The sequence below is a fragment of the Anopheles funestus genome, chromosome 3RL (assembly GCF_943734845.2).
Source record: "Anopheles funestus chromosome 3RL, idAnoFuneDA-416_04, whole genome shotgun sequence".
Taxonomy (NCBI): Eukaryota; Metazoa; Arthropoda; class Insecta; order Diptera; family Culicidae; genus Anopheles; species Anopheles funestus.
In genome coordinates, this window is record NC_064599.1 from 24,634,574 (window position 1) to 24,657,148 (window position 22,575).

A 22,575-nucleotide genomic window follows, 5' to 3' on the forward strand; every position below is an offset into this window, starting at 1 on the left:
AATGTGCGTCATTTCGTTGCGTTTCACGGGTAAAGGGGCCCGATGTAACAATCTCCGGCACGATGGTTTTGCCTTTTGGGAAAAGGGATCGGTCAGATCGGCAGTTTTCCGGCAACCGGAAGCCACAATCCAACTGGAACGAATGTAAAGAATACAATTTCGACCAAACTTGGACCGTCTCCAGAGTCCAGTGTGAAGGTGGTGATTAATTTTTCATTAGATTCTGGTCAGATTGGAAAAGCAAGAATGCTGCTGTATTGGGTGGATTTCTTTTCCAGGCCCCCCAGCTGGTAGTTTTGGGTTTACTTGCCGTTACGCACATTCTTTCCCGGACAAAAGCACAACAAGGGCGTAACAAGAAACCTTCTTTTCTGTGGAATTTTCTTCAACCAAAAACTTTCCGCCCTACACCACGAGGTGGGGGTTGGTTTTTAGGGGATTAATTTTAATATTTGATTACAGGTATTTTCGATTCGTATCGCCTGTCGTCTTTTGTACACCACGTGTATATTTGTGGCGTGTGTCCTTGAAGAAAAGGAAAAAAAGGATCTTCCTAGCTCCGATTTCGGAAGTCTACATGACGCCCAACTATGTCCTTGTGGATTAAGTTAACAGCCGTTGTCGTCAGCGTCTTTTTCTTTTCAAAGGGGGGTGTGTTCCTAAATTATCCAACCCCTTAATATTGCCATGGGACAAATAATTATCTGATGAATTGGTGTTTTTTTTATTGCATTAGAAAACTTTTTTGGTGTTAATTATGGTGCGACAAAAGTATGTAATTAATACGCTGTCAGTATGAGTGTTGCTATTATTACAAACGGCCCTTTACAACACTTCTGTTTTAGATCAATACTTCAAAATAAATTTATTAATTATTTAAGGCTAAATTAAATCGCAAATTAAACTTTCGCTCCAAATTAAGCAACAAATCCTGGGAAATAATCATGAACCAATTTCATGACGAGATTCACCAAATCCCAATCCTTACCAGTGACAGGAATTTGGCTTTTGTTTAATTAATTCCGCGTGTCTTCGGTGGAATGTTTGATCCTTTTTGGGAAAGAAAAGTTCGTTCTTGGGCAATGCAAAACCACGTCACGCATTATGGTGGGAAACTTTTCACCGAAAACGAAATTGTGAAAGTGTTGGTAGATTTCACGAAGAGCAATGAAATGAATAATAATCCGATTGAATTTTCTCAATTCCAAAGCATTATAAATGGGGTGTGCAAAAAACAAAAGAAGAAAACTTTTTTTTGGTGAAGAATTTTTTAAATTCTAAGAAATGCCTTGTTAGTCTGTGTGAGAAAAAGGATATTAATCAAGGGTGAGTTTTTTTAAATAATAATTTAAATCACCTTTGATTAATACAAGCAAAGCTAAAAAATTAAATTCTGTTAACGTTTTAAAGATATTTATTGAAAATTGTAAAAATATACATTAGTTTTGGAATTAAAAAACTCTAAAGTACATGTACTATGTCCAAAGGCATTTTATTTTTTTAGTCGTTTAAAGAAACAATCCTTTATCTACGAAAAGCTAGTTTAAACCTTAATGTAGATCATTTAAAGTAACTAGACAGATTACCTTAAACATAGTCCCAGCGGGCAAAAGGTACCAAGTACGGTTTACTGAATAATATTCGTAATTATATCGTTCCAAGGATACTTGTCCATGTTTATGTCCATTTTTTTTTGCTACCCAAATCCTCCCCAAGGTGAACCATTGCTTGCTGTACAGTTTTAATCTGCCTACCAAGCTAAGTAAACAGTGTAACGGGCGCTTTCACGCTGCTCAGATCAACATAATAATCATTCCACCTTTAGGGATGGCAATCGTTCTTCCCCTACATGAGCAGCGGCAAAAGCAGCAATCAAGAGGAAAAGACAGCAACACGGACATAATGAACCAGTTTGCGACGCAAACCGAAGAAACAAAACAAAAAGAAACGCAACAAAGCGAAAGAAAATCACCTTGGAAACAATGCTCTGTCCTCCGACACTGGCTGCAGGGAGGGTGAAAATAGCACCATAATTGAGACGAGGGTAAAGTAAACCGCCCACACAGTGATAAGCAACATTCCTTGACAGTGCGGTTTTGTCCCGGGCTGTTTCGTCGGCCGACCATTTCCAGGGCGGTGGCATTTTTCTATCGGTATGCCGTTCATTTCGCCTCCGGTTTTTTTTTGCGTCCAGCTGCAGATTATGCTGCACAAACCGGTGGAACTCATAAATGAGTCTGGTGGAATAATTGGAAAACTGGGTCAATGGGAAAGATGATGATTGTGCAACGGAAGGAAAACCACCTCGCGGGGAGTGAGCGATGATGAACGAGGCTGGGGATTTTTTGTTTTTGTTCCACCCGAAAGGGATGGTAGTCATTTTAAGTGATCCTTCTGTGAAGAGTAAATTTGAAAGTTTTACCATAACGGCACACTAAAGTGTATTTCTTTTATTCCGTTTTGAAATGGACTAAAGTTAAAGAAAGTTACGTTAAAAGGGATGCACAGACAGAAGTGAGAAATTGGTTCCGAAGCACGTTAAAAGACCGTTTAAAATGGTTAGAAGTGGTTTTTGAAAAGAAAGAATACAATGCGGGTAAATTTGTTTGAAACCTTTAAGCTAATTACAGAACTTAACGTGCTTCAGGAGGGTATTATCAACCCTCTTAGAACGAGTTAAAGCCGTTCGAGAATTTCAGTGGTTATGAGAAACAACTCTTTTTCTGTTCGTATAGAGCTACCAGATCACTACACAATCTCTTGATGCGGAAGAATCTTTTCAATATAATTTATATGGAAAATGGAATAATCTCGCACCACCGAAGCAATACTTAATTAAAGTACAATTTATTGCTGTGATGATTAAATCTCTCTTTGACGTAAGTGTGTTCAATTCCTTTTCTGTTAGCCGGCGTCACAAATTAATTAAGTGCTTGTTCCTTGGTAACATTGTATGGCATCGCAGAGATAAAAAAAAACAGTTCCATGAATCTAAATCCTCGCTAAACGAAATTGTGCTCGTTAAAAGGGGGAACACAAACTCAACATTCATGACAACTATTTATCTTCGATGAACAAGGTCAACCGAATGCTAGGATACATTACTATGTATGAATGCCCCAATACTTTAGTGTCTTAGAGCTTAGTGCTTAAGAGTTGTTTATTCTTCGTTGGTTCGTTTCATTCTTGAGTTCAATTAAGTAACCTGGACGCCTTTTTACTAAATTATGGTCCAATAGGATAGGATATGAGTTGGTCTTCTCCTTTGTTTGGGGTACAAACATTCTACCACAGATAGGTAATTACTAAAGCTAGATTTATTGGCATGTTATTAGGTAATGAAGTAGACGCACCATACATATGAAGAAACATACATTTAGATGCCACTGAGCGAATTCTTGGAACAAGAAACACACTATGGCTCAAAATACCAATAGCGAATATTCAATTCGCACCATCACACTAACACTTTAAGCATCATAAACTAGATTTTATTCGGATGAATCAATAGGAAAAACATGTATAAATTGTAATATACATATTTACGTGGAATTTAAAAAAAGACAAATAAAATAACTAAAAAATAAAATTGAGGTTGCATCTTATTGATAGTAGCATTTTTTACTCGAGGAAATACGGTAATTGTTTTTTTTTATTAGTAATTTCAACATAAACATTAACACTAATATTCAACAACAAAAATATGTATTCAGTCGTCCACCGAATAAATTGTACACCACCATGTAAAATTAACAATATTTGTACCAAATGAACTTGCCAAAAGTTTGCACTCACGATATGTATCGTTGCATTTCTATCATTTTCTACAACCGTCTGGTTTCTACAATACTGTACAAACTCTTAAATTATCAGTCAAAAATGAAATCAACCACCATTTTCTACCGCGAGCTGTATAACTTTACTTCCGCGATTAAGTTATTACAAGTTAAGGTGAGCTGACCGAACGCAAAAGAATCAAATAACGCAAAGGAAGAAAAAACGCATCTGAAACCATCGTTCACTTCCTTCGTTATCGTTCACATCCCAGCTGACCCCATTCCCAGTGACGCGTTACCAGCAAAACAATACAAACATCATCTAACGATCTTCACCCTGTACGACGCAGACGATGGCAAATGGAGCTGAATCTCCATTTTTTTTTTTTTGGGAAGGGAGACTAAGTTATCGTGCACGGAAAATCTCGTTTACAGCCATAATGACACTTTGGCCCCGTTATTTATCGCACTCGCGTTGCCCATTTGTACCCAGGGCGGTGAGCGCGCACTCTCATTTTTGTTCGAAAAAGCGACTCCTTCGCTGGAGTAGGTCCTTTCCGCAAAATTCAAGTTGAGGTTTGTGTCATCGATTTTTTGTTTTTTTCGTTGCTTGATGTGTGTTTATTTCTTTTTGGTGGATTCCTTCTGTTGTTGTTATTACGGTTGGTTACCTCCCTCACATCGGCAACAATCACGCGCACGGTAAACTTCAATTCGTGCCCTGGTGAACCTCAGCCAGGGTGGGATCATTTCACTGAAATATTCAATTTCCGTCTGCTTTCGCTCGTAATAATTCACCGTCATCCATCGACCGTATACTTAAGTTTTTTGGGGGAGTTGTGTTTTGTTTTTCTGTACGATGCCAAAACCGACGGTGATGATATGATTCGATGGGAATTTTCTTTACTTCATTTTCTTCCTTCGTTACATTTTTGTAGCGTTCGTGAGGGAAAGCACTGGAGCGTTGGCGGTGGAAGTTTCTACCATTTTTGGTCCGTCACTTAGTGACCCAGGTTTCGAAGGACTTGAACGCGTTATGAATATCCCTGCAGGCAATTCCTACAGTCTGAAATTAAATGGAGAATGGGAAAATCTAAATTAACCTATTAAGTTGACCTCCTAGTGGATGGGGTACAATCTTGAAAAGTTGCACACACACACACAGTTTTTGTTCGACATGGCTGAGCTCTTGCAAAGGCCACGAAAAAACACACATTCCAGATGGTATTTCCACGATAAGCTTCCAATCATAACACGCCAACAGTGAAGCCGCACTTTTCTCTCGCACATATTAAGTCAATGGTGGCTTTGCGAGCATCAAAAGGCAACCATCATTGGGTCGTCGCCCGACACACACACACACACACACACAAACACAAACGAACCCCCGAAATACCCAAGCCCATCTTCCACCACAGGTATATGCACGATTCGATATGGTGGAGCTGTTTAGGATTTTGAAGTGCGTGGCGGTTTTGAAGGCTCCACCAACAACCGACACGATCTGTGGCGGGAGCTTTAGCTACGGAAGTGGGAGAAAAAACTTTTCCAATTAACTACACACCCCCTGCCGAAAACGACGGCTCACGATGGGGTTTTCCGCGGTCAGTCATTCTACGGGCGGTGTCTCGCAAAAACACGGGGTTTCGCTTAAGGTGTGTGAACCGAACCACACTATGCCGTACCGGAGCGATACGAAACTAAAAATATTCCCTTCCCAAAAATAGGATTCCATCAATACACGAACGACCAGCTGACGCGTGGGGTGTGTAGCCATATTATGAGCGATGAGCTGGCAAAGTTTGTGGTTTTCGTTGAAGGAAAGCAGCTAGAAAAGTGCGTGAAACTTGCCTTTCGTCCTGTGGACGGTGACTTTACATTCAGGCACGCAACCAGCAATGTGGGAAGGAATGTGTGCTAGAGCAACTTTTTTTTTCTACGCTAATATTTGTTGGTACAAAAGTTCTGAACGATACCAACGGATGGATGTCAACGACAAGCAGAGTGAATAATTTACGACAATAGCGATTGGTCACGGGCAACGGTTCAATGGTACAAGCAACTGTGCTGTAGTTCTGGTACGTTTAATGATGAGCGGTCGAAAAAGTGGCGCATTTCAAGAGGCTTTAGAGTGGAACACCAGACATCGAGTAAAGGGTAACGCTTTGATAACAAATTATATTAAGGGACGCCGTTTAGTGCTTGAGAGCGTGACTTTAGTTTTAAAATAGAGTAAACATTGAAGAATGTTTTTTGTTTTATTGACCACCGAATGAAAATTGTCATTTTTATGTAAATAACAAACAAATAGAAGCAAAAATTCACCATAAATTGGTGTAATAAAATGCAACATCAAAACTTGTCGTAATTTATTGTCATGCATTTATTTCGAAAAATCTTTTTTTTATTTATTTAATACCTCTTAAAAGCATTTCACTTGCGATACAATGAACAATGAAATATATACCAACAAATATTCCAACCTTCCAACAAATATTTCAACCTTCCAACAATAATATCAAAGGCATTTGTTAGAGAAGAAAGAAGAAACCTGAGGTATTTTATGCAAGCACAATTTATTTTTACAGATGATATCCTAATAAATAAACAAACAAGCATGTCGGCAACCCCTTTGTCGCATTTATTTCAATAAAAAATGTTAAGATAGTAATTTAATTCTATTACTTATTCGTTCATTGAGTATTTGACCGATAGTGTGGCCCAAACACAGAACTTAGACTTAGACTTAGAACTTATTCTATAACAAAAGAGTACGAATTTAATTTTGAAACGAAGCATTGAAGAGCGCAATTCAAATTGTTCATAGAGGTAGCTAAAGTTTTTCAACATTATTAATATATATTATCTAATAATTAAATGAAGCTATAAAATCGCCATCGTAGTTGTGGAACAAATATTTTTCTAATTTCTAATAATTCCCACAAAAGTATAATTATTTTATCAAGCCAGCAAATCAAGGGGAAAGTCACTTACTAAATATAAAAGTTTTCCTATGAACACAAATTGCGCTACTTTACGTCCAAAAAATAACAACTGATAGAAGTTTATTGATAAAGTAAAAATATGGTTAAAAGTTTGAGAGAAGTATGGAATAAGAATTGGAAAAAGAAAATAATTATTGCAATAATACAATATTTCATTTTTTATAATGTATCCGTCTTTGCTCAAAAATGGCATAAGCGAAAATTAAAATAGAAATTATTTTTTGTCAAAAACTTCACGAATTTAAATTATATTACTCTTCTACTCCCTCTCTCTTCTTGGCTTTAACGACCTTTCAGGTCACGCCGGCCATTTCTGGCTTACTAGACTTATTTTTACCACGTAGCCGGATAGTCAGTCCGGACAGTCAGACGGGGGGACGGTCCGGATGGGATTTGAACCCGGTCCGGCCGTGTGGACTGGCGCCGTTTATCACATGCACCATCGGGCCGCCCCCACTCTTCTACTATACTTGCTATAATTATTCTTACAAGTTTATAGAACATATTCAATTCGATTTCACACTGATTGAAAAAAATTTGGGCTATGTTTTTTTGATTAGCAAACGTTGTTCATGTGATCGATTCCCCGAGACTCGACCTGGTTATCTTTTTGGAAAGTTTTTTTTCCACTAAATGTCAGGCAAGTTAAGACAGTACTATTATTGTTCATAAACGCTATTTTTTACACATTTGTCACATTTCTGTTTTGATGTTTTTTGCTGTTGTGTTTCCTTATAACATGAGAGGTTGAGTTGTACTTGAAGCTATACTTTATAATGGTGTAATATAATATTACAAAGTATTAGTTTTAAAATTGATTTTGTTACATTTGGTGTTATGAATTGAAATAAGTTTCAACTTTAGCCGTAAATCGTAGGCGTCCTGGTTATCGACGGTCGTGTAGAAGATCTTTCACGAACTGAAATGAAATTCTGTGATTTTTGAAATCTGTTTAACCCTTTTTTCACTTTGACTAAAAATTGGTGTACACGTTTGTTGACAATTCTTATAATAATATTTAACGAGAAATTTTGATGGTTTAATTTTCCATATTTGTTTCAGGTTTATGAAGCAATATTCCTTTTTAAATAAAATCTGAAGTAAAAGGAAAATAAAGCCTCAAGTATTTATTCTTTCCACGATATTCACACATCCGTTAATGATTTGATGAAGTACTGTTGAGACGGAGTGTGTAAAACGAATAAAATTTCTGCGACTCAGCCACAAGTTACACTTGCCGTCCAAGAAATGCAATCAGTGTAATGAATCCAATTGAAATCTTTAATTACCTTTCCTTGCCAGCAAATCAAACCCTAGAGCACCAGTGCACTACCGGAATGAGCCGAATGATGGACAAGCACATCGAGTGCGATAGGAGAATTAGATTAATTGCTTCCATTAAGTCAGAGGTTCGCATTTTGACGTAAAACATGGTTACGGAGTTAGGGGGTTGGCAAACGGTCATAATGTTTGCCTGTTCCGTTTTTGCTGTCCCCGGCTGCAATCTGTTTGTCAGCTGCATTTGCATTTACCGTCCGTCACAGTTAGTGTCCCACACGGGTTTTCGCGTATCCAATATCTATCACTGTCGGCGGGATTTATGGAGCCCCTTTTGGGGGTAGCTTTTGTTTGCTGAACGTACCGGCACGCAGTTATAGCTTGGTCTCCTTTGTGTGTGTGTGTGTGTGTGTGTGTGTGTGTGTGTGTGTGTGTGTGTGTTTTCTCTTCCTTTTTTCCCTTAAGCTCGTCAAACATAAATTATTTACATCTCCTGCTGTGTTCCAAGTGACCCATAGTGGGACAAGCTCTCCTGGAGCGACTCAGTAAGCACCCTGTCATTTGCTGAGAGTCCCCGTTGAACATATCACTCTATTATCGTGCGGGTTTGGATACCGTCGTCCTTCCGGTTACCCGTTTGCTGCTATCGACGTTTATGTTTTTCTGTTTTGTTTCGCATTTGGTTTGTTGAAAATTTGTTTTGTTTTTTTTTGTGTTCGGTGTGTGCGTTGAGTGAATGAGCACACCACGAACGGAACAAGGGTCATAAATTTCTCACCTGCCAACCTGGGGCTGTCATAAAAATAGAAAATCTATCGAAGCTATTATTCTTGCGCTTATTTATTTTGCCGTTAGTGCTAAGCTGCACAAGTTAGTCACCAGTGCGGCAGTTGGCCCTAAAACCTCCCACCCGGGTGGGGGTGGTGAATAGCATACACACATGCCTGCCACACTGCAAACACACACACACGATCATTTTGCGGTGTGAAAACATTGCAAAGGGAAAGGTACGAAACAAGTGGAAGGAGAGGATGGGTTTTTTCGAGGAAAATAAAGAAGAAAACCGAAACGATATTCCATCCGTATCCTGCCGCCTGCAAACGCTCGAAGGATTGTTTCCCCAAATAGGAATATTTTGTGTCTCCAGGGATGGGATAGGATTTTCCCAGAACAAACAACGGATGTGTGTATATTTTCTTACCGCAAGTTCGTTTATGCTTCGTTTTATAAGTAGAGAAATTTCACAACATAATGGTTGGTAGGAGTGATTTTTTGTTTTGTTTTGGTAGTAGGTATATTATTTTTTTTTTTTTCAAAATTTCAGTATATTAGAACTTTATTAACATGGGTTGAAATTCTATAACAAGTTGCTTCATTATATTTTACGAAAAAAAAACGAAAAATATATTTAAATATTTTGTCCAACAGGATATGTGGGAGGTTTTCTAAGAAGGTCTTAAACACGTCAGTACAAAAAACGTTTGAATCAAAAAGTTGATGAATATTTGAAAACAAAATTATGAATCATGAATGATTTAGAAGTTTTTAAACTTATAAATAAATAATAAATAGCAACAATATGAAAAAACTAACAAATAAAACGTAAGTGTAAGAAACTAAAAACTAAACTTCTATATTTAAATTAAAAAATAAAATTTGTTTTTCTATTAGTTGAAAGACCATTTGTCCCGTAAAACGAAGAGAAATCAGTTTAAAATAAAATTGCATGACTGATTTGCTAAACATCACCCAGAATTTATCAATACCCTGCGATATCTGATCTGCTATTGACGATTTGTTCATAGAGGTCTTTTTTATACGTTTTATTAGAACTTTTTCTGGGTTATTTTTCAGTTATAGTCGAAATACAGTCAAAATTTCCATCAATATCGTTTTTTGTACTTTGAACATGCTGCATTTTGTCATGTAAAATATTTTCTATAGCTTTCATGAAAGTGTTGCAACAACTGCAATGCAACATTTTATATGTTTCGGTGATGATTATAACAAGACGAAACATGAATAAAGAAAAATTTCGTCTATTAAATATAATTTTACGTGCATTACATAGTGTTGAAATAAAATTAAAATAAATTGTCCTGTTTATAAATGATTGATTTTATTCATGTGCTCCTATAACTTTTGATATTAATTTCACCTTAAGCTTTTTATGTATTGTGTAGAAATTAATTGGGCTTTTAATCAATTTTATTTAATTACGCAATGTTACTCATTCTTAAAAAAACCTTAAATAATTTAAAAAAAGTTTGAGACAAGCAACGTATTAAACAATCATAAATGATCTATCATGTCTTATGGTAACCATCCAAAAGGGACATTACTGATATAATCGCGCTAGTAGGAAATGCATTTCTTTTACAACATTAAAAGCATCTTTACCTCAACCTTGAGCAAAGTCCTTAAACCCTATGAACATCCACTATCCACCATTGTGGTTTGCTCTCCTTTATCGTAGGAAGACATCATTTATCGTTCCACATTCACTCATACACACCGGTGGCTTGGCAGCTTCTCTAAAGGATGTGATCTTTTTTCCCAATGCTTCCTTTACTTTACCTCGCTATTCCGTACCCGTCAAACAAAAGGAAATGGCAAACGGAAACCGAAAGCATAAGCGACCGTTAAAAATGAGCGACAGAAGAAAAGTGGCCCCACCGGTACGAACCTTTTGTGACATTCCTGCACACCAATAATGGTAAGAGCGCGAAAGTGAAGGAAAGCAAAGAAGCAGAAATAGTCGCACAGGAAAATCCTAAATATGTCTCCATACGTGAAACGTGTGCTCCATTAGAAGGGGGTTCCATAACACTAAAGCAAACCATTCGAGTGTGTAAGGGTTTTATGGTGCTGCCGTTGGCAATGAAAAACAATACAACAACAGCAGCAGCAGCAAACGAAAACTATATCACCGAGCCACTACGGACCATTTCAAGACATGCAGCATATCATACAGCGTTTTATTTGCCCACCTAGTTGCCACACTTTTGGGGCGATAGAGAGAAAGAGAGAGAGAGGGGGAACAAAAAAGCATTTCTCGGTATCGATTGCAAACGCCCAATCTTTCCATAGGGGGAAAAACTCATGCAGCTGTGAAATCGGTAGCATATATGTATGTATAAGAATTATTGAAGATGTCTCGCACGGAATACTCATCTAACCAGGAAGTGATGAAGAACCGTACGGAACGAATGTATAATAATAAAAAAAACTACATCCACCACTCCATCCTTTTGCTACCCTTAAAAGTATTCCAGCCATTGACAGGTCGCTCCGCCCGAATCCTTCACATTCATGCACGAACGGAAATAAATTGTTTTCGTTTTGCTGGTTTTGTCGTTTTTTTTCTCTTTCTCTCTTTCGTTTACCACATCTCTTCATCTTGTCCCTTTTTTTTAGATTTCAACTTCTAGAGCTTTTTCACACATGGCTACTACCACATGTACCAGAAACCTTACCAAACTAAACCCTTACCCGTACGGAGCTAATGCTTTAAGAAAACTTCCCACACACACACACTTCCTGCCCATTCCGAGGGTCAAGCCCGTCAAGTTGCTTTAAGAAAAGGGTGAGAAAAACATTTTGTCGGATTTTGTTGTCGTATCACCTCCGTTGTGTCCTTCCAGCAAAACGATTTGCCTCGCACTCCCCCCCTCTTATCACAAAGGGTAGTGGGACCTGCTACAGGACATAGAATGTTGATGGTGTCTTAACCTAAAAAAAAAAGGGTACAAAATCGGCTTTCCGGAAGTTGGCGTATCCTTGGTGTTTTTGGAGTATCCTTGGAAACACGTTCAAGAAGAGTGAAGCGAGCAGTAAGGAGAGGTTTATTTTACAACTCACTCCAGCGAGAAGCCAACTCATGTGGTCGTACCGTCGCACGTGTAGGTATTTCGGTGTACCCCAAACGCACGCACCAGCGCCACATCGATATGGTTCCGATGTTAATGTGTTGTTATTGAAATTTGCTGAATTTATTACAAAACTGTCCTCGTACACTGGCCACGGTACAACAGCTGCAGTAGCTGTATGTGTGTGTGTGTGTCAGTGTGGTATGAGGTTGACACATATGTTGAAAGACAACTTGAAATGGGTAGCAAACATGGGGTTTTTGCTGGAGACCTTTCCCAGTTCGTAACCGGTATTGCGGAAGGATGAGGTAAATGGTTTCGTTTTTGCGGTGCGATTGATGAGATACATGTTTTTCAATCAATGTGCTAAAACCCACAATGTACGAGAAAGTGAACGTTTGCCGTATGGCTAAACATAAACCGAATGTTTCGATCCTCCGGATCTGTAGGGAGGCGACTCGGTATGACGCAATGATGGAATACAAATGATCGGTAGTTAACGCAACCCAAATGCCGGTAACACTGTGCGACCCGGTAAACGGTAAATGGGTGAAGCTGCCACAACATAATCAAACGCGGGTGTATCCTTCTGGGTTCCGTTTCTTGCAAAAACCCATTAAAGGATCGACTGTCACATATGAGAAGGGTCGGACGAGGAGACCAATTTGACTCTCTAACCTTTGCCATGGTTTGAATGATGGGTGTCGATTGAAAAGCGGTACCAGGGACCGGAGGGTTTTCGCACTTTTGCGTTTCATCGATTTGCTGCAATCCGTCACAGTGATTACGGACCCATGAGTGTAAACAAGTGTATTGAGCTATCAAGGTAAATGGTTCCATTTTTTGCTGCATTGCCTTCACATCAACCAGGTGTTTATGTTTGGCTTATTGGTAGATTATGTGTTTTGCTATTTTTGCTGATGTGCTAAGATGCTTTAAACGAGTTAGATGTTTTTGGCAATGGAGTTTGATGCAAAGATAACAACGAGGATGATTTTTTTTTTGTAGTTTATTTTCTATACACATCTGGTCTCATGTGTCTCAATATGGTCTGAATGAAATATCTGTTATGTCTACTTTGTACCGGACTATTTGAAATTAAAAAAAATAGACTGTAAGTGTTACGTTTTAAAGTTCATTTTAATGGAGTTAAACAATGTAAATAAACTTATTGTAACTTTTTTTCATGTTTCATATATTTAGTTCATATTTGACATATTTAAAAAAATACGATTATTACAAATTAAAAGAATTAGTTCGTATTTCATGTTGGTTGGTCCTGCAGGTTGGGAGTCCACTCCAAAGTGGGCAGGCACATGTGTTGTGCCTAGTTACGAAACTTTAGTGTCCCTTGGGACAGTGCGGTGTGGCAGAAAGACAGGTGACCATAGACACTATGAGGACATGCCAGTCTTAGTTCTTTGTGTGATCAATAGTCCTAACTCTGGAGAACTTCCAGCAGAATCCAGAGTGTGGCGCCGAGGCGGTCCGCGCGATGGTAGACGCCTACGATATCCCTCACGTTAATCCAATCCTACAAAGGTCATTCGATGTGAGTGGATGAAGGCTCAAGGGTTCCATAGGCCAAGGGTTTTGGAGTTCCTATAAATTGGGCACTGTCAGGAAATGGTGACCTGACTGTCTTTGATTTAACAGAAATGAGAATTGTCCTCCCAAATATTGGAAATAATATTATGAAATAATATGTTATTTAACTTCAGAGACAAAGATTACACAAAAAAGAAAGGCATTAGTTTGGCATTAATTCTTAGGCATTTTGCTGAGCAAGACATTTGTATCTTTTTTGCCCTAAAATCTCACATGGTTTTGGCCTAGAAAGACGTTTAAATGATATTTTCATTTTTCGTTCTATTTTTAAAAACTAACATACATAACCATTTGTCAAAAAAGTGATTCTAGCGTACAGAATGTTAATACCAAATTATTTGCCATTCTTTAGCAACAAAAACTGTGTTTAACTGCATTGTAAAATTACTCTCATCTCAATCTCATGTTTAGCAAATATTGAAGAAAAATTGTACCATAACCCATATTAACCCACGTTATGGCAATATAGAACACGAAGATAGGAAAATATCAAATAAAATAAAATGAAATTTTGCACAATTTCATCGAAACACCGTTTTTTTGGCCTTGAGTTCAACTTAATCAACCCGTTGTTAGTGTTTTCTCACTTCAAAAATGCACCGCAAACGCAACAGCTTTTGATTGGACCGTTTATGCTCATTTGTAGCCCTCTCTTCGTTTTTTTGCGTGTGGATGTGCCAGGTTTTCAATGAAAATGTCCACCCGTCACCCACACATATATTGGAAAACAAATATGTGCTGCAGGCGACACTTGGTCACGGGTTTTTCTATCGTCCAATTTGCACCGATCGGTACAAAAACCCGTCAAGCGACATACAAAAAAGGGAAAGAGAGGGAAAACGGTGGCAAATGGAAAAAAACCATTCCCGAAATTCACAGCCACATTGGACAAATCGATTTTTCGTTTAGTGTCCATGTTTTTGTTTACCTTCCGCCGGGAACCGGAAATGCCACCATGCCGGGAAACTGCCGGTTTCTTCCCATTGTCATCTATCGCGTTTTGTCGTTCCATTTCGGTGAACCAAAAAGGAGAGCGTGGAATGCAGAAAGTTTTTCCGGTGGAAATAAGGAAAAATAATAGAAAAGTACCGGCAATGGGCCGGTACTGGGTTGATCAAATCCACTCGGGATTGTTTTGTTTTTGTGCTTCTTGCTACCTTGGTTTGACGGGTTTTCGCGACGTTTGTCAGCTGCCATCGTCGGTTTCATTGTCGATGCCACGAAAATGGTTAGAGATTTTCTGCCTACTGGCGGTGCCGTCTGCACTATTTGGGTAAGGACTGTGGCGTTTGTTTGGCTTTTTTTTTGGTTCATTGCGTTTGCTTTGCCTGCCAGCGTTTGTTGTCAGTTTTCATTATGAAAATCTCGTCCCCTTTTTTGTTTCGGTCCCCGGTGGCGGTTGTGGATTGATTTATGAGTGAAGGAAGCTTAATAGAGCTGGCCCCGAACAGATAGGTGGCTTTTGGAAAGACAATTTATACTCAATTCATGGAAAGAAGTGTATTTAAGTAAGAATTTTTTCTACAAAACGCATGATTTAATGCATCGCACAGACGCTGAATTAGAAAACTTTTATTAAGGTTGAAATAAAAAGGCATACAAAAATGACTTGATATTTATGTGCATAAATTAATAATTAGTTATTTATTATACGGTCCGTATAATAATTTACTAGCTTCTATAAACTACATAGTTTTCGATTACTTCTGTAGTAGTAAAAGAATGAATTACAATTATTCAGAATTCTTTTTAATGAATTCTTTTCATTTGTTATCATCAAGAGATCAATTAGTAGGAATTTTTAAATATGTTTTATTTCGCGTTTCGTTGCTCACGGTATGCAAAATCTAGCACGTATTGAGGGTGTTATTGTGTATTAATATTGTTTACATATATTTTGACAACATATTTTTTCAGATTTAGGGCCTATGATAAATTCCATTTGTTTTTCTATTTATGTTTTTATGTTTTTTATGTTTTTATTATAAATACATATATCTGCCATTTAGGCTAAACAATGATCCTAATTATAAACTTAGAACTAATACAAAAATTAATACTAAAAATTAACAATAAAAATTAACAATACTAACGTAAACTCAAAGCGGAAGTGAAGGAAAAGGATAAAACAAGAGACAAGGATAACGTTAAGATACATGAGGGGTGTTTAAAACACGAGTACGAAAGGAAGCAAGTGAGGAGTTAAAATCATAATCGTCGTAGAATCGGTTGAACCACCTGAAGCATGAAAGGAGCGGATCGTTGTGGCAATAAAGCGTCTGTCGAGTTTCTAATGCCAAAGGATCACGAGGACGGAGGGAACGGGAGGGAACATATAAACATACAGAAGCAAGCAATTCCGGAGCATCAGTAGAACCTCTCAGTAAGCCACCAATGAAACAAGCTTGGGCCAAGTGACGTCTCAAAGTTAAAGACTCCAGCCCAAACAGAAGAAATCGTGTCTCATATGTCGGAAGAGAAGAAGAACCAAACAATCGTCTATAGAACACTCTGGTGAAGTACTTCTGTAATTTTTCAATTCTGGTACACCTATCAATGCCATAAGGGCACCAGACAACACAGGCGTACTCCAATACAGAGCGAACTAAACAACAATACAGAGATCGTAGGCATATTGGGTCCTTGAAGTCCGAGGTAACACGAAGGATAAATCCCAGGGTTCTGTAGGATTTCGAAAGGACTTCATCAACATGTAGCTTGAAGTTTAACCTATCGTCAAGTATTACCCCAAGGTCACGAATAGACGAAACACGAACCAGTGAAACATTTGAGAGAGAGTAATTATAAGAAATAGGGTTACGAGAATGAGTGAAAGAAATAATAGAGCATTTATTAGGACATAATGAAAGAAAATTAGACGAGCACCAGTAAGAGAAAGAATTCAGATACTGCTGGAGAAGATAGCAATCGTCTAAGGAGGAGATAGTATAAAAGATTTTGATGTCATCAGCATAAAGGAGATAACCATCCGGAGGCAAAACATTACAAACATCATTTACAAACAAAGCAAACAGGAGGGGACTGAGTACACTACCTTGAGGAACACCAGAAGAACAGTTAAAACATCATATTTGTGTATCTATTGCATAAATGATTTTTTTGCACTTGTGCGTTGACAATTGTTCTATATTTTTTTTTACAATTTTTCATTTCGAATTTCTTCATCACTTTCAAATCTTCAAATCAAAAAAAGTTTTTATATTTTACTTCTGTGCTATCCATATTATTGTTTAATCTTAGCCGTGCCAGGTACAGAATGAATCGTTTGTTTCCCGAAACATGAATTTATACATTGCAAAAGAAAATCAATATGCATCTCACTCACAATATGCATCAATATGCAAAAATATTTCATAGTTATTTTGGCATAGTTTGAATATTTGGTCATATTTCATCATAACCATTTGAACAGATGGTTTCAATAAAATGAAATGTATCTTTCGAAGCTTTTCATTGTTGTTTCACAAAACTGTAACCTAATGTCATTTTGTTATGTCAAAATCGTATGTTCTTTACAAATACCTTCAAAATTTATATCATTCGGTAGCATTTCTCCGCTCGATACTGCTCGATTATAGTACAGATATCGTCAAACGATTTAAGTTTACTAACTTAAGATATCATACACGTCATTAACATAATAGTGTTTACATTGTGTGCTTTAAAATTCGCAAATGTATTTCCGAAAAATTCTCTTTGAATACGGATAATTTTCCGTAACATCTCTCCGTATAAATGCTTCTTCTATTCTTAAAAAAAATCAAGTTTTGTTATATTCATCTTACGGACTATGTTAAAAATGGAAATAAGTTCAAGGTTTTTTGCTGGGAGAAAATAGAAAGCAAAAACATCTAATCATAAAAATAGGGAAATGTGCACCATGGATAATGAATTTAAAATAAGCTGTTAAGACCTTGAAAGAACAAAGAAGTCCTTAAAACTTGCTGAATAGCTTAAGACGATCGTAACCAGATAACAAACCACAAGATAAAGGGCTATCTGCGTGCAAATTTTCTACTCCTATCCTATCCTATCCCTTTGTCCCTTACCCTTTAGCAATCTGATCCAGCTCATTTCGAACTCATTTTAACAAAGCAAGCTTCACTCAACCCAACACCAACCTGAAACCCATCGCCTAATCCCTATTTTGCCGCTAGAGAGAAAACGATTGTTAGCGGACAAGCGAGAACCCAATAGTTGTTCAATAGGCACCACTGGCTGGCAAAGGTTCACGGTGATGAGCCGCTCTTTCATAAGCATGGAAAAATCGTTTGTGTTTCAGTCAGTGACCAAGCGCAAACAAACCCGACCCAACCCACCATCGCCCTGCCACCGGTTTTCGCGAACGTTGAACTGAGAAACGGTCCAGTGACAGCGATAAGTGTTTGTTCGGTGCAGTCCCGCAGTCTCCACCAGGTTCGAGATGAAACGAACGCATCGTGTCCTATTTCGGGTTGTTGTTTAGTTTTACCGACAGCGATCAGCGAGTCCTTCCGTCCCTTTTGCACCGGGAGGGCAAACCGTGACAATTTGGTGCTCCGAGGAACGTGGATAGATTTTATGCTCGATCGAGCGAAACGGAAATAATAAATTGTGAAGTCGGATTTTCAGCGTGAACGCGTCCACACTTTGACGAAAGATGCCCACCATGAACGTTGCAGACGCTGTGGACAGTGGCTGGTGGAAAAAAGTTTTCCGACAAAAGCAAACGGTGGTGCAAATTGTTAGCCAAATTCATCCAGGAAACGGCTGGCGAACATGGCAACAACATGGCTGGAGCAGTGTTCGCGCAAAACTTTCCTTCCACGCGGATCGATGAAAATTTGAAAAGTTTGCATAGTTTTCATCCGGTTCCGGTGTTGATTCGGTACGAATCGTTCCGATCGAACGATGGTCACGGAAAGGTGGAAGAACCGATTCACCTACGGGCTAAGGCTAACCGGTCGGGGTGAAACTTTTGGTGGCTGAAAAATGAATTGATAGAGAGCACGAGGACGTAGCAGCAAATTGGCCCTGTCAAGGTCTTTGTCAATAGACTTTTCGGTTTGGGATTATCGAATCTTGTCCCGATGATGATAACAAATGATTCCATCTTTCAATGCAAAGTTTGTTAGGCGATAGGCAGCTGAAACTTATAAAATGTTTATAAAAAGAAATTTATACAAAAACTTTTATAACAAAGTTATCCAAAATAACCAATTTTAGTAACAAATGTTTACATTTTAAACATATTTGAAATTATATTTTGCGTTAGTGATTCTAAACCAAAAGTTAAACAACCATCAGAAACAGTTTTAAACAAACACTTCAACCACCTTCATGCGTTGCAACTAAAATTTATAAAGAAAATCATTTAAGTGCCGCAGTGCAGTGAAATACTTTTCCACCTCTCCCCCATCCACCCGCACCTGCTTTTCTCATCCTTTAACAGTCGCCACAGTTTCATTGGATCACACTAAAACACCAATGCATCCCTTATCAGCAAAACTGTAACCATTCTGGTGGGTGGGGGAGAGAATGGAAAACTTTCCCGCTTAATGTCACTCACCGGACCGGGGGGGTATGGGCAAGCTGGCACCTTCGTACGCAGGAAGCTGGTCATGGTCATCAGCATTATTATCGCTATCATCACAACCATCATCTGCAGTCATTCGACTGGCTGTCCTCACCGTCATGCGAAAGCGAAACTTTGGGCGCAATCGTAATCGTTACTTTAAACACCGTATCGGTCAACGTACCGGGAAAGCGTAAAGGTGATCTTCGTGTGCCATTGCGATAACTGGCAAATGGAAATGATTTAAAATAATGTTTGTTGTTAGCCGGAAGTATCTTTCGAAATTTTGATTGTGTAAGCAGTTTTTTTCTGAATTATTAAAAACGCAACACTCATCTGTTGAAATTTCGTTACAAATTGCTTTCAATTATAGTTTTTAATTATTTTTTTTTCGAATTCATAAAACATATTAAAACTAAATAAAAATACTTATTTTCTTTGTTTTTTATTAACATAAAACACTATTTCATCAAAACAAAGAAAATAGGTATTATTTTCATTTCATCCCTGTTGATAAGGAAATGCTTCAAAAAGCTGATGGAGACGCCCAGTCATTTGTAGATTGTATCCACATTTCATGCTACCTGGTGACTTTGATTGACGAAGCTTTGCAGCTTATTGAGGATAAAATGGAAAACGGAAACGGGGGCGTATTGTTTTGAAACCATATTAAAATGAATGACCCAAGTGTAATACCACCACCCCCTTCCAAAATCCGTGCACAGTAGCATCCACTACGAAGCAAGGATAGATTTTATTTGAAGTGAAATGTTTTACTCCGAACACCGAAGATGTACAGTGTGTGCGACTCATAACAAACGATACACATATTTGCAGAAAGTATTAAATAGTCTTTTTGATGTGCTCGTTTTCCCCTTTATTCCTCCCTTCTTATGCGCATTACGTCCATCTTCTCCTTTCCAACCCATATTCGCTAACGAGAAACAAAGCCCGAGTGCTGTAGCTTTATTGCTTTAGGAAGCGCCTTGGCAAAGTCAGACCACACCCAGTCGCTACGGGTGTGCACGGGTGTACGGTGTATTCGGTGGTAGACTTAACAAAATTGACGACACCGAAGTAGCGATCCGGCAACCTCCCGATGACATCACTATGCTCGGCTGTGGTTGTGTGTTTCGAAATTTTCTCCACGGCACTCGGTAGCAGAAAACATCAAAGGAGGTCTCACCCAACCGGAAAGCATCGATGAAACACAACAATAGTTTTCCCATATCTATACCAGTACCACATTCACGCCACACCACCAGTGCAGTGTTTGCTAGATTGGGAAGGCTTCAAAGCTAGCCTGATGGCAACATTCATCCGCAACACCGTTTGATGATACTCGGCGGTCGTTTCGCTGGAAAATGAGTTTTCCCACGGGGTAGCGGGTGTATCAGCCGTACCCTTTGGAATGTTGCCTACGGAAAGTCTTTTGCGGTAAGGCACCGGTTGAAACCTGTGAATCTATTTGAAGTCGGAAAATCGATCGAATGGAGCATTTGCAGTGTACTCTTACTCACTACGCATACATGTGAATTCATTCGGTGGCTTTGTGTGCGTTACTATGGCACTTTGGAACAATGCGAAAGATTGCTTTTCACTACTGGAATGGGTGCTGGTAACCACAAATAGGGAGTGAAAAAATCCACCCCACGAAAATAATCATGCGAAGGATTATAATTTTGATTAAGCTTCATTGAGCCGTAATAATAAAATGCAGATCAGACGATGGTTTAGCTTTCATCGTTGCATACACTCATCGGAATTCATTACGCTTTACGACCACGTGCGAGAAAGTGCCGTCTTGTGGAATGTTTTGTGTAATTATAATTCCCAATAAACGGGAGCCTGCATTACCGACTTGGTAATAAAAGCAAAAAATTGTAATAAAAAAATTGTTTCCCCATCTTACGTCATGTGAATAATTGACGCGTTGCACAACCTTGGTGTCGCAAAGTGAGGCATTATTGTATCCCATTGCTTATCGGTATGTTGTATGTGGCTATCATTCAATTAACCATGACACAAAAGGCTCCAGTGTGATCGATTGCCCGTAAGCGACAATTAGTCTTCGGGGTGAAGTTCGTCCCTTTTCGGAGGTTCGGGCGGAGGTAAATGTCACTTTTGTTGTGGGCTTTTTTGATTGATTATTGTCAAATTGCGGATGGTAGAGGCGATCAGCGATAACTTATTACATTGTTAAGATGAAATGCGTTTCATGCAGGCCGAAAATGATATTCGGAGATAATCGAAGTTGCGAATGATTTGCTACATATGTTCAATTGATTTTTATCGATTAGTCTATTTAGATTGTTGTATATCAATAAAGGCTATAAAGTTTGGTGGTTATTTGCAACAAATAAAAGAAAAAAAACTAATAACAAACAAATTAGTTTTAATTAGAAATTAAGTCATGGAAAAGACTGAAAGCTCATCATTTTCTCTTTTTGTTATACAGCTAACGATTAAGCTAACGACCGTTAGCAAGTCGTTATTTTGTCGACTCAATGCTTACTCACTGCTAAAGAGACAATGGCCTCACTTTGGCTGTAGAAATACTATTAATTCGATCACTCTTTATTATTCTCATACGTGAAATGATGTTTGGTTAGGTGCAAGAAATACCAAAGAAGAATATCAAAAGCCGTTTTATTATATTTAAAGCGATATTTGTACAGCCAACACAGTTTTAACGAGCATAATCCATACCAGGTATAAAGTATTTGTGTGAAAAACTCGTTATGTTAGACATTTTTTTCCTTATTAAAAGTTAATATTGATGAAAGGAACAAAGTCATGAAAATTAAATGAAAAAATTAAGCTGCTCAATAAAAAATCACTTAATAATTATTGTGATAATTTTTTCCACAGGTAACCATCGTCTATTTGTATTTTATTTTTTTAGTTAAAGATAATTCTTTGACCAAAAATGTAGAAAACAATAGAAATTCATATTTTCCTTCTTATTATTAACTTCATGAATTATTCTGGGCATGGGTCTTTCATGGTCTTCATTAGAAGCTCGTTGATGTGACTTTTTTTTCTATTCCCAATTTTAAATCTCCTATTCTGAAGCGTCACAAAATCAAGTACCTCTTCTGTTTGGGAAAATGGAATGCAAAGGAAAATGTACTTCAAATGCAATATTATAATATTGTATTAAATATTCTACATAAGCTCTAAGTGTCTTCAATGTTTTGAATGCATCATTGAGCAGCGCCGAACAGAAAGAGTTCCTAGAATTCTAGTGCTCGTTAAACGGAGTGTTGCTATGTGTATGACACTATGATGTATGTTCGTACCAGTGAGATTGAAGCATTTTGCGAAGACCCGTAGAATGAAAAGTTTAAATATTATTGATACTATTTTTTATTTATTTGTAAACTACAAGCAATACCATTCAACCGTAAATAATAAATTAAAAAGCAAATTGGGAAATAGTAATTTGAAATCAACAAGCTAAA

General features: G+C 38.0%; 2 protein-coding genes across 7 annotated transcripts in view; one reads left to right on the forward strand and one right to left on the reverse strand.

The window, feature by feature from the left end:
* The window catches only part of LOC125772037 (bifunctional heparan sulfate N-deacetylase/N-sulfotransferase), a 670,071-nt gene that overhangs the window by 509,165 nt on the left and 138,331 nt on the right, over positions 1-22,575 (reverse strand). The gene's annotated exons all lie outside the window — the stretch shown is intronic.
* The window catches only part of LOC125772065 (zwei Ig domain protein zig-8), a 235,959-nt gene that overhangs the window by 3,424 nt on the left and 209,960 nt on the right, over positions 1-22,575 (forward strand). The window lies entirely within an intron of this gene.